The 16,635-nt window shown below is 48.0% G+C and overlaps 1 long non-coding RNA gene across 1 annotated transcript in view; it reads right to left on the bottom strand.

Annotated features, from left to right (window-relative positions):
- Positions 1–2,038: 2,038 nt before the first annotated feature.
- The window catches only part of LOC306809702, a 214,660-nt gene continuing 200,063 nt past the window's right edge, over positions 2,039–16,635 (bottom strand). The window contains exon 5 of the long non-coding RNA XR_013776293.1: positions 2,039–2,084. This is a non-coding gene — a long non-coding RNA (uncharacterized lncRNA). The remainder of the gene's footprint in view (positions 2,085–16,635) is intronic.

The raw sequence follows: 16,635 nt of genomic DNA, 5'->3' as shown, positions 1-16,635 counted from the left end.
ATTCCATCCTACCTTTACATTTTATTGAGGCACTGGTAGGAAACACATCACCCTCTGAATTCACAGCTCCTGCCTGAGCACACTACATTTCCTTGTGCTGGAGAAACCAGGATGGAACATGTAAAACAAAACAGCACCGAGGGAAGAGTTCTAACAGCATAAATATAAAATAATCTGCTACTTTTTCTTATTGGAACAACAGGCATTTTGGAGAGGGGAATGGCGCTCTGGAAAGCAGAGGTGACCCTGAGCTCTGGCACAGCCAAGTGAAGACTTCAGGCTCATCCGAGGAAGCACTTGAGTGATGCTGGAAGGCAGCTCGGAACCACTCTCGGCAGATTTTGGAAGCGGAGCAGCTGCCAACAGCTCATGGATTGAACTGTCCCTGTTTGATGCCATCCACACCCACCCAGTGCACTCGCTGCAGAAACACTACACACGCTCGCGTTTGTCGGAACGCATTTGCTGCGCTTTGGTGCTTTTGTTCCTTGCATGAAAGGTGAGCTCAGAACAACCCGGGCTCTGCTCTGCGTTTTTCTGCCCGGACACACAGGGCAGGGCAGGCCCCGCTCACCGCACCTCGGGACTCATCCCCGGAGCCGCTCCGCGCCGGCCACAGGGAAACTCTGCGAGGAGGAGAGAAGGATCTGAAGATGCCCCTGCCTTGAGCCGCCATTCAGCGGCAGCGCAGGGCGAGCCCGAGCCCTCCTCCCGCCATCACCATCACTCGCGGGTACCACTAGGGTATCCCCAGGAATGCACCCTCAGTCTCGCACGGAAAACCCAGCGGGACCGTGCCCCAGAACCGAACGCGCCTGGCCCGGCGGGGCGCGGCCCCTTTAAGCGGCGCGAGGCCGCGGGGCAGCCCCAGCTGGCCCCGGTGTCACGGCAGGCGCCGCCCCGCCCCGCCGCGCCAGCCGCGCGGGCTCGGCCAATCACAAGTGGCGGCGGCGGCCGCGGGGCGCGAGACAGCCAATCAGCGCGGGGGGCGTGGCTCGCGGCCGCGCGGGCGGCGGCGCCACGTGGGGCGGGGCCGTGACCGCGCCGTGACCCGGGGCCGCGACAAAGGCGCAGCGCGCGCCTCCCCGCGCCGCCGCCTTAAAGGGGCCGCGCGGGCCCCGCGCCGCCGGCCCGACCCCCGGCGCTGCGGGCCCCCTGTGCCTCGGGTGTGTCGCGGCACCCGCGGCGCTGCCAGCGCTTCCTGCCCCGGTCATGAACCGGCTCACCCGCGCAGCAGGCAGGGACATATGGCATCGCCTCTGCGGGGTGTCGAGCGGTGACCGTGCCCTGCCCTGAGCCGGGCACAGCCGCCGTGCACAGCCGGACGGACAGACGGACAGACACCTGCACCGCCCGGGCAGGACGGACCGCCAGGCTCAGGCCAGGCAGGACAGACGGACACACATGCAGGCTGGGCCATGAGATCCCCCCATTCGTGTGCCTGCCCTGCCCGTGCCCTTAAACTCTGCTTTCCTTTAGGCTTGACTCATTTCACACCCCCCGGTGCCTCTCGGTGACACCCAGGTGGGACAGCCGGGTCTGTCCGGGCCAGGACTGTCTGACCCGGGTCTGCCCGAGCCGGGTCTGTCTGACCCGGGTCTGTCCGAGCCAGGACTGTCTGTCCCGGGTCTGTCCGAGCCAGGACTGTCTGACCCGGGTCTGTCCGAGCCGGGTCTGTCTGACCCGGGTCTGCCCGAGCCGGGTCTGTCTGACCCGGGTCTGCCCGAGCCGAGTCTGTCTGAGCCGGGTCTGTCCGAGCCGGGTCTGTCTGACCCGGGTCTGTCCGAGCCGGGTCTGTCTGACCCGGGTCTGTCCGAGCCAGGACTGTCTGACCCGGGTCTGCCCGAGCCGGGTCTGTCTGACCCGGGTCTGCCCGAGCCGAGTCTGTCTGACCCGGGTCTGTCCGAGCCGGGTCTGTCTGACCCGGGTCTGTCCGAGCCGGGTCTGTCTGTCCCGGGTCTGCCCGAGCCGGGTCTGTCTGTCCCGGGTCTGCCCGAGCTGCTGGCACCGGACCCGGAGCCGGAGCCGAGCCCGCAGCCCCTCTCTCGCACAGGGCACGACACCGTCACCGCTGCCTCGTAAACCTGGGAGAGGGGAGGCTTTGACACCAGCGAGACAGAGAAGCAAACAAACGGCAGGGCTAGGAAAGAGGGAGGATCCTGGAACACAAATGTTCCCATAAATGTCTTTTCCATAAGTCTATTTACTCAGCTGCTGAAATGATTTCAACTGAGTGATTAGTCTTACATGCTAAAACCAAGCCATCCATTCTCTACTCTGATGGTCCAAAATCCTACATCTGGTACTTTATCTGCAGTCTATTTTCCCCCTTTTTGTTTCAAAGAGAGCGTTTCTGCAGTATTTGATCCCCAGATGCACTGTATCATCACAGTTTGGGCTCAGAGGTGAATCACAGATATTAAAAGTGGTTGTTTCAGTCCCACTCAACTGCAGAGAGCTGAATCCTCCCTCACAAAGAGACAAAACTGATAATTTGAGAGCCTGCTTTTCAAAGAGGATGAAGAGAAAGTGTGTGAACTTCAGATGAGAACACCCTTAAGTACTGCCTTGGAGTGCTGCAGCCCCAAACTGATGTGCTGTTTCTGGGGATGAGGCTCTCTTGGGGTCCTCTGGTTCCTAAAATACAAACCAGGAAAAACAGAGGCCTTGAAGACTTTGTGTGAGGGCAGATCATCATCATCATCCTCGGTGATTCCCCGAGCTTGAAACTGTCTGTGCAAGGTACATTGTATATTGTACACATGCAATATACAATGCACGTTGTGTATTGCACATCCAGGTGATGGACAATAAATTAACACAAGATGTATATAAAACATCACCCCCTGTCCATTACAAATAATCTCCTGTTTTACTGGAACATTTAAAAAAGCCAAGTTTCTTGCACTTCTTTCTCAAATCACGTGGAGTCTTGCCTGAGCCTGGTACTGTTTGGCACAAAGAGAACTTACAGGCACATCTAATTAAATCGTATGAATCAGGGATATTGAATTGTTGAAGGTTTTTTTTTTTTCTTGTTGTTATTGCAGTTTTGGATTTCTAATGAATCCGATAATCTACGAAATTATAAATTCTAAGGTTTAAGAGAAAACACAAAATAAGACACCACTTTTAGACTCCAAGGAGCATGTGACAATCTGATTTTCCAAATGAAAAGAGTTACAACATCAGTTAAAACCTAAAGGCTTCACTTTCTCAAATCTTTTATGCTAGATTTTATACAGCTAATACATCGCCAATGTTTCCAAGGAAACCAATATGCCCTGTTCTCTCTGAAACAAATCTCACTATTAAAACAATTAAAAACTTAATCTGTGTTCTCCTCCCTCCCTCTCCCTCTCTGCTTTTAGTATTATCGCATGCATTTTAATTAAAAACATGATTGCAATAAATTTTTTACACATACGTAGGCTACAGCATAAATTACCTAAAGGAACCTTGGCTCCAGAGCGTAATAATCGGGAACTAAATATTTCACAACAATTGAGCAAAGCCCAATTAACAGGAGCCCTGACGAATCAATTACAGCCCCTGCTCATCTCTGAAGGCCACTGGCTGTAGCTGATGGGGAGGAGTTGAAAACTCAGCCTGGCTGTGGGAAACACAGGTTCAGGTGTTGGGTGTGGGGTACACAAATCCCCAAATCTCAGCTGGTGGGACAGTCCCAGCTGGAGGAAGCTCTGGCCAGCCAGAGAGGGAAGGCAGCTCCCACAGGGCACCACTCTCTGCTGCTGGGAAGGAATGATCCCCATTTTTTCTGCAGGGAGAGAGAGCAGTGGGGTTTGAGGTCACGGCTCTGGGATGCATCCATTCCCATCCCATTTCTGCAGAGCCTGCACCACGTGTAGGAACCAGCACCTACCTGCAGAGAGGGCAGACGCCAGGGGATGGAGATGCATGAAAGCTGAACATGGGCTCAGATGGGTTCTCCTGCCTCATGCTGGGTGTAACAGATGTGTAAATGTGGAGCTTAGGGACAGGGTTTAGTGGTGGCCTTGGCAGCACTAGAGGAATTGTTGGACTTGATGACCTCAGAGGGTCCGACATGAACCATTCTGTGACTCTATGAAATGAATCGAGTGAGAGCCCCCAGCACCTCCACCTTCACCCACTCCCTGCAGTGTGAGAGTGCCTGGGGAAAGAGAGGGCTTGAGAATCCATCACTGAAAATCTGACAGGGATTTAGAGCAGCTGCCAGAGCACCTCCCTCCCAAGTCGAGTGGCTTGGCATGGATGGATCAATTGGCTCCTTCTTTTGAGGATGTTCTGTGTTCTGCCAGGTTTCTTTGTGTGAGATTTGGGGTGTGCAGGCCTGAGCTGACAGCCCAGGCCAATGCTGGAGGCACTTCCATGGGCACAGCCAGTCCCAGGGATAAGCTCTGCTGCACGGCCTGAAGCCTCTCCTGCTTTGTTTGTATTGACTTTGAGAGCACCACTGCTGTCCCCAGGAGTTGGAAAACAAACAGGAGCCCCCGGTGCCAGCGCCCAGGAGCTGAAAGCCTGGCTGCAAACACACAGCTCGGGCTCTGTGTGCCGAGTGTTTCTCTGGTTTGATCTCAAGAGCCATTAGGATCCAGCTTTGGGCTCTGTCTGCCGACGAGAGGGAGCTGCAGGTCAAGAGGCTCCTGAAAAGAGGAAAGGGGCTCCAAGCAGCAGTGAATGGCCCGGGAAGGCAGCACACACAGCCCTGCTCTTTGTTTGCCTCCCTTTGTGCTGCCAGCCCTGCTGCTCGGCCCCTCTGCTCCCCTCGTGTGCCTCTCCCGTGAGCAGAGCCCAGCGCGCAGGAAGGCAGCAGCCGGCACGGGGATGTTTCATGTGGATCCAAGAGCTAAATCTGGCCCTGGCTTGTGTGCTCCCCTGGCTCCCCGGGGAGCAGAAGGGAAATGCAGCCAGAGGCGTTTCCTGCACCATTGTCTGAGCTGGGACATCCTTGTGCCCAGGGCAGGCGATGGGGATGGGTGTCTGAGCAGTTTCCAGTCTGCCTCACGCCTCTGCACCGGGCTGGACGGGAAACTGGAGTGGGGCCCAGGCTCTGTCCTCCCTCCCTGGGATTCCCTCAGGCATTGGGTTGCCCAGAAGATTTAGGGAAATGAATCCTGCTCACTCCTTCACACACATCTTTTAGGGTTCTGCGTGTTGCTGTGTGCTCTTTGCAAATGCAGTTTCCTGTGAAAAAAAAATCCCAGCCTTGCTAACATCCCACATGTAATGTGATACATTCCCATTCATACACACTTCCCACCACTCCGACACGCTGCACTGTACAACCAGAGACACAGAGAGTCTATGGCACGTCTGCACTCAGAAATACCAAATTCTTCTGGCGTGCAGGGGGTGACTTGGGGTTATTTGGGTGTGTTTCCCCCCCACCCCCCTTTTCCAGAAGAGTTTGGAAAATTACTTTCCACCATCTGCCCTGCCAGAGCTAGGAAATATTTGGAATACGTTCCATCCTCCTAATGAACACGCAGCAGCAGGGGTGCTGCAAATGAGAGAGACAAAATCTTTCTAATGAACAACAAATGAACTAGAAATCACATCTACATAGCTTCAGCTTTTGTTGCCTATAGCTTTAGGGTGATTCATAGAGACAAAAATCAATGAATGCGCTGCAGACCCAGGTCTAGCACGGCGTGCAGAAGTCTTGCCGTGACCCAAGCCATATTTGTTTTGGATACAAATACAGACTCTCACTAGCTTCCTTTTCCTTTAATTGACAAAAAAGTAGGGGAAGAATTTAAGTATGGTTCCTACAACTCTTGTTAACGCTCTTCAGAATGTGTTGAATTTATAGGATACCGTCAAATGCATATTAGTATTCATGACACAAATCACATTGCTTCCAACTGGTGTATAGAGCTGTATCATGCTCTTTTGTTAAAAAAATAATGTGCTCCAACTGAAGAAATTAGTGGTTGTTTCTCAGAGGAAAAGGGCCAAAAAGCTCTTCTTGATCCACATTCTTCAGAGACTGGGGGTGGATGTTGCTGAGCATGGACAGGGTGAATTTCCAGATCCACCACAGCAGAAATGAAGGGCTTTTCTCAAGTATGTGCCATTATGAATATGCAATTAGCTGTTCATTAAGAGTTTTGCCTGCTGCCAACCAGCCAGACATAACCAAGTTTCCACCCAAGGCTTTTGGTGTCAGAAACTTGGACATATCAAGTGGAAACCTCAGCTCAAGGCTCAGATGCTGCACAAGGGACAGTGTGCCCCATCCCAGCTGTCCTTAGCACAGAGGTGTGAGGAACAAGGCATTCCTAGAGCTGCAACTGATCCCATCCTTAACAGCAAAACCTCTGATCAGATCCTTTCTTCAAGGCTCCTCAGAGGCAGATTTATTTTCTTACACCAGACCACAAGCTCTAGCTCAGAATACTCAAGGAGTGACAAGTGCCAGCAGAGAATTCAGGCAGCTCCAGAGCTGAGGCACCTCTCAGCTCCTCCCTTGAAGGAAAAACCATGGGAGCCCAGGGAATGCTTCCAGCCTGCACTGAAACTCATCCCAGTGGCTGTGGCAGGGCAAAAGCAGCAGTGCCAAGCCAGCAGATGTGAGTGCTGGGAGCTCTGGGCAGAGCTGCACAGAGCAGCCCCATCCCAGGGGACAAAAGGGTGGCCAGGTCGGTGCTGCTGTACAGGGACAGCAGTGCCTGCTGCTCTCTGCAGTCTCTGCATCCTTCCTGGGCTGCAGGGAGTTTGGGTAGCAGGCTCTGCTCTGCCTTTCCTCTCTGCACCTGATGTGCTCACCTGGCTCTGTGCTGAGGTGCTGATTTTTTGGTGTGTGCCCTCATTTTCTAGGAGCCTGACTCTGCAATTCCTTCAAGCATTTAACGTGCAAGAAAGTCAGCAGTTTCCCCAACAAGACCTTACATGACCAGGCCTCCTTATTTAATATCATCTCCCACAACCCCTTCACCTTCCTTGTCTCTCACTCCTTGCAGTTTCAGAAAGAACAGTTGGATTCAGCACCTCAGACTCATTAAATAGCCACTTGCTTTCCCCTTGTTCCTGGTCTCTCACATTAAAGCATGTATTAAAAGAGAAAAAAAAAATTAGGAAAAAGAGAGAAACAGAATGTTCCTACAAAAAAGCAATTTCTTGGCTGGCCATTTTTTTTTAAACTCCCCTCAATATGGCAGGAGATATTTATGTCTGAACAAATCCTTCTCCCTCCCAATCAATCCAGCTTCCCTTGCTTCTGCAGTGCAGTCACACTGTTTATATCAGTCTGTTACTGTGAAAATTAATGTGACAACACAAAATGCAACATAATGACTAAAGGTGTGTGAAATAGTCCTGGAGAAATACAAAGTGACTTCAAATGCAAGGTATTTCCTCCTTCCCCTTTCTCCCATCCTACAAGCTGCTGCAGTTCTGAAAATGGGACAGTTTTCAAAGAGAGTATATTTGCAGAGCAAAGATGGATGCTATTTTTATTGCAAATTAGCAGATTTTTTAGCAGATCCAACCTCATTTGCAAGTGAAAGTGACTCTACTTACCATGCAGATATAGGTCTTATGTTGGAAACTCATGGAAATTCATGTTTTGAACATACTTAGAGAAGAAAAAAATAGCCCCTGCCTTTATTTCTGGCTGTGACTTGCTCCAGTGAAGCAGCACCAGTGGGGCAGCACGTCTTGGCTGAACTACTACATTCTGTGAGCAAGTGGGAATGAACCTGAAACAGTTTTTAGCTGTGCTCTGTGAACTTCTGGGGGCTGGGGACTTCGAGGAGCCCACAGAGAAATGAGAAAAGGTAGTCAGCTGTTAGAGAGAGAAATTTGCTATCCAGGGATCCACAATTCCCTTGGAAAGTTTTGAATACTCTGAATACACACACACACACACACACACCCCATATATATATATATATTCATACATATATATATATATATATATATATATATACACACAGCTGGGGTTGTCCATGGTCTGCACTGATGTGAAAAACTACAATTACAATGCAGTAAACAGCAACAGGAAAAAGCAATCAGTTAACAGTTAGTCCTGCAAAAAATGCCCTTTCAGAATGCCAAACTTTTCATTAAATTGGAAAAAAATCTGGTGAATCATTTAAGCCAAGAAAAACAGTTGGAAAAAAATAGGGAAATAAAGCACTGCATTTATGTGCACTGATTCCAAAGATTTTCAGTGGGTTTTGATTCTAAATGGGATTTTTTTCAATTAGAACTCAACCTACCACTTGAGAAAGGTAAGCAAAATGTTAAACAACTCCCAGAAAACCAGGAGAAAAAGTCATTACACCCCAAATGATGGAACTGAGAGAAAAAACTGTCATACCTTAAAACCCTCATACAACACTGGGGCTGGATTCCCACAAGTGCCAGTTTGGATTTGGTTACAGCCTCACCATGAAAAAGAATTAAGAAGATTTAAAAAATATATAGTTATAAAAATCTTCATTTTAATATGGGCATTGCAAGAAGAAAGTGAAAAATAGAACAGCAGGCAGGAAAAGCAGAGAGCTCCTATTTCAAGAAGTGATTTGAAGAGAGCAATTCCTACCTGGCAGATTTGCACATGCATTCCTTCAAGCCCGAGCTGTGCAGCAGGTGTGAACCTGTTTGTCCCTCTCCTGACAGCAGCACGGGGGGAACCAGCAGTGCAGGTATTCAGGGATGGAACAAATCCTTCTGGCAGATGCCAGTTCTGCAGAGTTCTGCTGTACATGGAAAAGCAGAAGGTGAGTGTCAGCCCTGCTGTTGTGTTACAGCCTGATGGGCTCAGCTCTCTCTCCTCACATCCCTGTGCATTTTTGGGGGATACAGCTCCCTTTTCCACCATGCCCATTAAAGCAGACACAACACATTCCTGAGCACTGTTGCTGTGGACTTCAGTGAGGTCATTTTCACCACAAGCAAGTTCAAAGTCAGAGGTAAAACATATTAAACCCACCTAAATTTGTCTTACAAAAAGACACAAATATTTAAAGCTGAAGTTGTCAACAAGGAAACAAAGAAAGAAGTCTCAGGGACAGCATCCCAAAGCTGCTCTGTGAATACACTTTTCACATCAGGTATTTTAATGCTCCATACATCTGTCCCACACACCAACTCATTCCCCTTGGATCCAGGACACCCTTGGACTGGAATTATGCTGGTTGCACTTTTACCAACACAGGCTGTGGTGCTACAACAGAAATCACATTCTGAAAACTGAAAAACACATTTCTTATTTTCCTTAAGATAGGTACAGGGGATAAATTCCCTTATTCCTGACAAAAAGATCAGAGTATTCTTTTGTGAGCACGAGGCAGCTGATCATTTGTAGCAGGCATGAATTATTGCAGTGTCTCCATCCAAACAAGTGAACATCTGTATCCCATTTTCACTGGCACCACGAGATACCTGGCGCAGCCCCAAAAGGGAATGTTTAGCTACAAGGGTTTAAAATATGCATTAATTTGCTGTTGTGTTATCTTCTGGTATTCTCAGCTTTTGAAAAAAACCCAAAAAACTTTATCAGTGAAGTCCTCCCACTGTCTATTTGCCTTGCTCTAGCCCAGAATGAAATGAATTAAGTAAAACAGTTTTGAAAGCCTCATTTGTTTTCCCTCCTGGGGTGCAATGCTTATGGAAGCCAGTTGGAACAGGACTCTGGGGAGGATGGGACATTTCATGTCCCTCCCTCTGCTGCTGCTTCTCTGCAGAGGGGGACTGTTAGTTTATTCAACCCTCCCACAGACAGTATCACTGGGAGAGTGATTTTCAACAGTCCAAGGGTGGGGGGTCCATGGGAAGGAAGTCTGGAAGCTCTTTTAGTCCAGTGTTGCATCCTTGGCTTTTGAAAATATGTTTTTGTTGAAAGCAAGGTGTGTTTTCCCAGCAGATCATTATCTACAGCCATCAACCAACTCATGTAAAACTCCAGGGCAGGAAAGTTCCTTTTCTATGGCTTTCAGCTCAGCCATGGCCTTATATCCAGAATCTGCTTGGGATGAAAAAACCTTCTGTTAATGAAATCATGTTTTTCTTAGTTGCTTAAATTTACCGAGTCCCTCCTCTAGTCCTTCTCTCACCTCAGACAAAACTCTTTTGGAGTGATCCCTATTTCACCATGACTGGCACTGGAGGCAAGTGCAGTGGGGATCACCCTCAGCTGCTGGTTCCAGTCTGTCCAGCTCAGAAACTGTCCTTCATCCTCCACCCTATCCCAAGCTTCAAAGAAATCACAGATACCTCCTTTAAATTCTTTCCTAGCACTCCCCATTTCTGATGATTTCTGTTTAGAATGGAGAAACAGAACCTCAGCACCAGTGTGTGCTGTGACTGCTGCCTGTGCAATATTCCTCTCATTTTAACTCATATTCCTTGGCTGTTTACATCCATTTGTAGCTTCCAACCAGGGCTATGGGGAAGGGGATGCCCATTTTCCCTGCATTTGTAGAAGCACTGAAGAGCAGGGCTTTACTCCAAGCTGCTGGAGCTCCTAGATGGTTACTACCAGTTGTATTGTTACTGCTTTGGTCAGTCATGGTGGCTGCACTACTGACTGTCTTTTCTACAGCCAGCAATGCTCAGCCACCACCCCATTTGCTAGAGGGACTCCTGAAATCTCAGCCCCTGTCACCTCAGTGCCCAGTGACACTTTCATTGACACCTTCTCAGATGTGACTCCATCCATCTCCAGTTGAACTCCCTGGGACAGGTGAATTAGGCAGACAGGGACATTTCCCCTGGTAGATTAAAAATGTTCTGGATCACTTCTCTAATATTTTGCTGCACATGGAAGTCCCTCAATCCTTCTGCTGCATTGAGAGTGACAAAATGTGCTTGGCACAGGCTGCAGTGCAGGGGGAGCAGGGTCCCTGCTGAGGCAGCTGTTCCTGCACATTCCTGCTGGGCACCCCCTGTGCTGGCCACACAGGAGGAGGCTGCAGAAAACTCCTCCAAATGGGAAGATGAGAAAAGTCCTTGAGTAACAACTTGGCCTTTCTCCATAGCTGGGAAACTGAGGCACCCAAGGCAGATGACTGCATCTAAGCCACAGATGGCCAGAGGGTTTCAGGAAAAGCTGGGCACCAAGTTTGGTCCAAGCTATTTAGACCACACATCATGTCTGATGACTAAAATGATGGCATTAATACTCTGCTTCAAACTCTGCTTGGCTCTGGGATAAAAGACAATTAAAATGGTAGGAAACTTCCTGTTATTAAATGTCCACTGGGAAGCTGAACTGACAAATAAGAAACAAATTCACGAATATCAGCAAACAGCATTCTGAGCTATAGAAATAAAGATGAAAGAAGTAAACAAGGCCATGTCTGCATAGAAAAATAAAGTTAAACCAGTACAGCTATAAATGCTCTGGAAACCTCTCATCTCAGGGCAAGGGGACCTTTTGGACCATGGCTTCAGAAATTAGGTAGTCTGCAAATAGTCTTGCTTGTAAGTGTCTTCACTCAAGAGAATATTAAAAAAAAATAAAAACCAAAACAACAACAACAACAAAACCTGGTTGAATGTAGTCACCTTTCACGTAATGCTGAGTATTTTCATAGACAAGGTGGAAGCCTTATCACAGCCCCTGTGCAAATGAACTCTCTCCACTTTCTGGAGGATTCTCGTGCAGGATCCTCTGCAGTGCTTCTCCCCGAGTGTTTACTGGTTGTTAACTGTGCTCCCTCCCAGCCTCCAATCTCGGAGAGCATCAAAGGGGAAGGAATGCCACTTGCCTAAACGTGATAGACTATTGCTGCAGGCAGGAGTAACTTGTGCTGTCAGTGTTCAATTAGCACCAAGTTAAACTAAATGTCTTGTGAATATTTCATAACGATCTGCCAGCATCGTATCTGAACTCTTTGGCTTTTACCAAGCCATTTCCCTTCCAAAGTGACATGATGTGGAATTAAAGAGGAATGATGAGCCAATCTCGCTTGTTTGAGTATCTGCTCAAGAATTACACTGTATAACTAAAAAGTAGTAATAATTTTTAAAAAAGCACAAAATACCCCACCAACAACTGTCACCTAAAATTATCTTTTGATAATAAACTGTCTTTGAGCAGAGTTTACACACAGTTCTTTTTCTGCCTGTAAATTTATTGCAGCTTTTCCATCCACTTTGCGAGTTGCAGAAGCTGATGCAAGCTTTTATATTTCCCATTTGTTTTTCACACAAAGCCGAGGAGTTAAATGGGTTGGAATAGACCTTAAAAGCCAGGACTAACTTTAACTGGAGCTGCTGAATCTGTGGCAAGCATCAGGTGAGCTGCAGGAGTGAGGCAGCCTGGGCTGTGCTGCGTGCGAGAGGCAGCAGCTCCGAGCAGAGCTCCTGTGGGATCTGGGGCAGAAAAAAGCCCCACAGAAATGCAAATAACTCGGTGCTGCAAACCAGCCACTATGCAGACACGCAAATCCCAGGCTGCAAAGTAGCTGTGGGATCTGCCTCACCTGCCTGGGGGTCCTGGGCACTGTCCCCAGGGAGCTGATTCAGCCTCACAGCAGGAATTGGAATATCCACTGAGCCTTGGCAGAGTAGGAGAGAGCTCCAGAGAGCAGAGGCAGCAAATCTCAGGGGTCACTGTGCTGATTGCTCACAGTCCCCTCTGAAGGACAGAGGCCTTCTCCAAAGAGGGAAAGGTGCCACAGGGCACCAAGAGCCTTTCCAGCTGAGGCTGCCAACAAGGAGATCAGTTGGTTCCAACACTAATGGAGCAAAGCCACCAATTCACATCACCTCATCCATCACAGCCCCAGATGATAAATGATCCTGGGCTTGCACCAGCCTGGGCTGATGATGCTCTGCAAAACACAGCCAAACTGCCCAGCTCTGCCTGCTGAGGAGACAGTCCCCTCGACCGAGGAAGGGCAGGTTAAACTAGAAACTTCTGCTGGCCTGGCTGCACAGGCTGGGATGGATGTTCCAGGACAGTTCCTAGGCATGAGCAGAACAAGTGCTGAGACAGGTTTTTAAGTCAACCCAGCAAGTAAAGAGCAATGGTGAGTTTGAAATAACCACAGGGACTGAACTCCCTTGGCTGATGCCAAGTGACCCATGGCTACTCTCACCTGGCAGTGCTGCCTTTGGTCTACAGTCCATCACCCCCAGATTTTACAGAAAAATAGTTACCATTTATTAGCTAACTGGCTATAAAGAAAAAAAAAAATCACTACCTCTTTTGGTAGTGAAGACTTGGTAAGAAAAGCCCCATGGGAGCTGTTCTACAGCACTGAATGAGATAGTGTATTGATGTAACAGATCAAACTTGCTCCTATAGGCAGGATCTGGATTTTGCCATTTTCAAAATAGCATCATACAGCATAAAATATAAATGTATAGCAGCTCTTCCCCCAGTCCTTGCCCAGTTTGATCCCTCCATTTGCTGGCACAGCCCCTGCAGGAGCATTGGACCCTCACTGCCCAGTGCAATGATGTTTAAGGGCTCCTATAATTTGTTTAACAGACCTGAGGACCTACCAGCATTTCACTGCTGCAGACATGGATGTATTACAAACAGCAAAGCAAACCCAAGCGTGGCTGAGCTGGAATATTAATCCAGCCCTTCAAGGGCAATGGAAACAGGGAAGATTGCTCAGGTCTGTAGGAAGGGGGGATTGGGCTGTGGACAGGCAGCCTCATTAACACTGGACACCCCAGCCCTTCTCAGCTACAAACATTGACATTTACCCTCTCCAAAAGGCTGAACTAATATCCTGATAGTGCTGCTGGCACCTTTCCAGCAGATGCTTTTGTACATAGACCTGTTGGGGTTTTTGACACAGTCACTTGTCTGAGTGCCAACATCTGAAAAATAACTCAGGAGGACTTTTATGGCTCTAAATTTGAGGCTTTGGGGACTTTTCCCATTTTTTCCCTTGTTAGACCATCACAAAGAATGCAAATAGTACTAAAGTAATGGAATAGATTTCCCTGATTGTGTGTTCAGCTGTACAGCAGTTGCCAGGGTAAATTCAAGGATGTGCTTTAACATGCCAAAATATATTAGTAACACTTGTCTATGAAAATAATGATTATAGGAAAGGGATTTATTTGTAAACCTTACAGAGAAAACACAATTCATCCCATATTTTGCTGTGGAAAAGTCCCACATGAATTGAACCTTCAGCTGGTGAGCTGAAAACTGCAGGAGCTGGAAAACCTCCAGGGGCTGGAACACTCCCAATGTCACCGGAGCTTTTCTGACCCACCCAGTCCCACTGGCTTTTAGCAGGTTGTTAGAAATAATCAGAAGGCTGTTAAAATAATATTTCTGCCTTGATTAACGTGATGTTCCAGTCTGCTGTTGGGTTTTGTCCTTGATAATCAGAGGGCAGAGGCAGATGCTGAGTGTGCAATCACCAACCACCAGTCTGTGTGTCAGCCCCCAGCACAGAAAGAGGGGAAAAAAGAAAGGAAAGGGATCCAAGGGGAGAGTCACAGGAGGAATAATTATACAACTTTTAGAGGGAACAGCACATGTGTAACTGCTGTGAGCATGGGGCCCTGGCAGGACAGGGAATGAAGAAGGGCTTTGTGTTCCCTCAGTGTCAGAGGTGCTCCTGCATCAGCACAGGGAGCAGTGTGACAATTACTGAATTAAGGACCCTCAGGCTGTGGCATGGACACAGCAAAGGTGCCACAACACCCACGGGGACACAAAAGGATTCCCAGGACTGCCATTGCCCAAGGAAGACCCTGATCTTCAGCTGCACTTGGACTCCAGAGAGGAGCACAGGGAGCTCTCAGTGTCCCTCGTGTCCCTCACCCACTGCAGAGGGTCCCACAGCAAACTCAACTTCTCCTGCCAAACACATTCCCTGTGGAGCAGGCACTGCCAGCAGGGTGAGATGGGCACCCCATGCCTCTCCTCTGTGGTTGGAAACCCTGAAAAACCCGTTGTTTTTTTTTTTTAAATAGTTCACCTGGTGCCTCCAGGTTTCTGTGAGATATTTTATTGCATTAGTGTTGTCAAATGGTGACATTTCTGAGTGTAAGTCATAGGGTTGTTGTTAATGCCAATTTAATGGTGCTAAAATGATTAAATATGGCAGGCTTTTAAATAATGAGGTACATAAAAGGTGTTAATAACCTCTTAAGTGCTTTAATAATATTCTGTGCTATCATAAAATGTTAGTAATTGGACCTCTTAACTTTCATCTGCCATAAAGTAATGAAAGAAAAAAATCTCAACAGAGGCACTGAATGGCTGAAGATTTTGCTTAAATAAAAGAGAAAAAATTGAACAATGGCAAAACTGAGCCCTATTTGTTAAAAAAAAAAAAAAAAAAAAAAGAAAGATTAACCGGAAAGCCCAGTGGAACATGCATTTTAATATCATGCAAATTCTCAGCATTTCCAAAAAATGTGTTTGGTTTAAGGTACTGCAAGAACAAAGGATCCCAGTGAAGGCACAATGGCTCAGTGCTAAACCCAACATTGGAGGAGCTGCTGAGTGAGACAAACCTGTGTCACTTGTGTGAGGAACAGCAGCTTTAGACAAACCTGTGTCACTTGTGTGAGGAACAGCAGCTTTTTAACAGAGGATCACAGAATCTCCTGATAACAGAGCTAAGCTCAGCCTGGGCTGCTGTCACAGCTTCTCACACAGGTTAAAAGCAGCAGATCTGCTCTTGTGAAAGCTCTTCTGGGACAGGCAGGGCTGCAAAGCCCAGAGTTTAAGAGCAAGTGCAAATGATAAAGGCTGAAGAACCCTTAGGTTCCCCCACATGAATGAATTGTCAGTGCTGGGGAGCACCCACTGAAGCACAAAACTGGATTCATGGCATGTGCAACAGCCAAATGTAAATAAGATTCTAAACTGGGAGGCTAAATAGGAATATCTAAATAAAATTTGGACAGGATCCTGGGTAAGCAGCAGCTTCAAGAGAAAAGGCCAGAGGTCTGTAAAATCCCCTCCAGGCTGCTGCTTGAATCCCATCCAGTGAGTAGCTAGAGGAGCTGCAGCAGTGTCCATAAAATGTGCTGACACTGGGCTGGTATTGCCTTAAAAGGCTCCCCAGGATAATGTCCAGGGATATTTGTTCCTTAGCTCCACTCCTCCCAAACTGCAATCCAACCCAATCAAGTTATTGTGAGAAACCTGCATCAGCAAAATCACTTTCATTAATGGAGATTTGCAGGTTCCTGGCTCAGTGGCTCTCAGGGAAGCCTTTTAAGGTCTCTTTAGCTGCTGCCTGATGTGCTTTGCTTCTCTTTATTGCCTGTTAACATGTGCACCCAGTTCTTTTAAAGAACAGGTGCTTTGAACTGACTTTTTAAAAAAAGGGAATTAGAATTTTGGGGTTAACTATGTAAGAGTGGTGTAGCAGAGCCCTTTTGAGCCATGAATCCCAGCCCTGTGAAACACTGTGATTTTCCCCAGCCTCTATTTATAACATTTCATCACACAGCAAGGAGGGAGCACAGGCCCACGTGAGCCAGGCAACCAATGCTCAGCAGGAACAACAACAGGGAACAGCAGAAGCCAAGAGTTTGCCCATAGGCATTGAAAAATTATAACCAGCAAATCGATTTTGAGTAGTCTAAATTTGCTTGGAGATAAATGAGGAGCTGAACAAATGCTCTATCTAACAGAGAAATGATTCACCAAGTACAGTGTTCCTAGAGCCACACAGAATGCTCTTGGCT

Source organism: Erithacus rubecula (assembly GCF_903797595.1).
Source record: "Erithacus rubecula genome assembly, chromosome: 18".
Taxonomy (NCBI): Eukaryota; Metazoa; Chordata; class Aves; order Passeriformes; family Muscicapidae; genus Erithacus; species Erithacus rubecula.
The sequence above is the reverse complement of the archived record's forward strand: the minus strand, read 5'-3'. Positions and strand labels throughout refer to the sequence as shown.